This window comes from Bison bison, unplaced genomic scaffold, assembly GCF_000754665.1.
Source record: "Bison bison bison isolate TAMUID 2011002044 unplaced genomic scaffold, Bison_UMD1.0 scf7180017864295, whole genome shotgun sequence".
Classification (NCBI taxonomy): domain Eukaryota; kingdom Metazoa; phylum Chordata; class Mammalia; order Artiodactyla; family Bovidae; genus Bison; species Bison bison.
In genome coordinates, this window is record NW_011494867.1 from 12,350,704 (window position 1) to 12,351,651 (window position 948).

At 59.1% G+C, this 948-nt stretch overlaps 1 protein-coding gene across 1 annotated transcript in view; it reads right to left on the reverse strand.

Moving 5' to 3' along the window:
- FBXO31 (F-box protein 31) overlaps nucleotides 1-948 on the reverse strand; it is a 34,582-nt gene that overhangs the window by 25,216 nt on the left and 8,418 nt on the right. The gene's annotated exons all lie outside the window — the stretch shown is intronic.

The window sequence follows — 948 nt, forward strand, 5'->3', positions numbered from 1 at the left end:
AGGACAGGTCCGGGTGGGGGTAGGGCAGGGATGGTGGCTATGGTGGGCAAGGATGCAGCCCAGGCCCCTGGCAAGTGAGGAACTGTGGTAATGGGAAGTAGAAGTAGGGCCAGGACACGTAGGGCTCTGGTGGGAGCAGGGGCGGTGGGTAGCGGGGACGTGGCCACCTTCAAGGTACAGTCAAGCACCAACACCAAGAACTGCCCATGTCCAGGTGGCTGGGCTCCTCAGAGGAAGATCCATGGAAACCCAGAGACTGACAGGAGATTTCCCAACTCGTGAGCAAACTAACCCAGGAACACCTGCCCAATCTAACACCCGCCAAGTGGCCACGGGATCGAGATGGAGAGAAGTCTGAGGGGATGAGGATGTCAGCCTGGATTCAGGGGCCAACTGTGGCCCACGGCCTGCCTCCCCACTCTCTGCTTGTGCAGGGGGTGTGGGCGACGTGAGGAGGGGCTGGCCCACCGGGAAGCCCCCCATTCTGAATCACAGGTGTTCCCACAGAGGACCCCAGCCCTGGCTTCCTAGGAAGCTGCTCAGGGAGAAGCACCACCTGGTCTGAGTGTTCTGCAGAACTGGTACAAAGTGCAAAAGAAGGTGAAACCCAAAATCTACCAAGATGCTTTTAAGATGAACAATTAACGTCCTTTCCAGAGAATTCAGCAGGTCTCCCTTAGGCCAAAGGTCTTTCTTACACCGTCTTTTACAACCCAGCCCCGAGGGTTAACAGCGCATCACACCCCAGCCCAGGTGGGGAGAGGCAGGATGCCCCCTGCGGGACCCTGGCTGGCATCAGTGCCAACAGCCTCACACCTGAGGGAGGGCCAGAGGAGAGATGCTTGGGGCAGGGGCTCTGGGCATCAGGGAGCATTGCTGGCAACTCTGGAAGGCAAAGGGGTGGGGATAAGAAATGGGGGGAGGGGCAGGGACTGGAGGCTCACCACT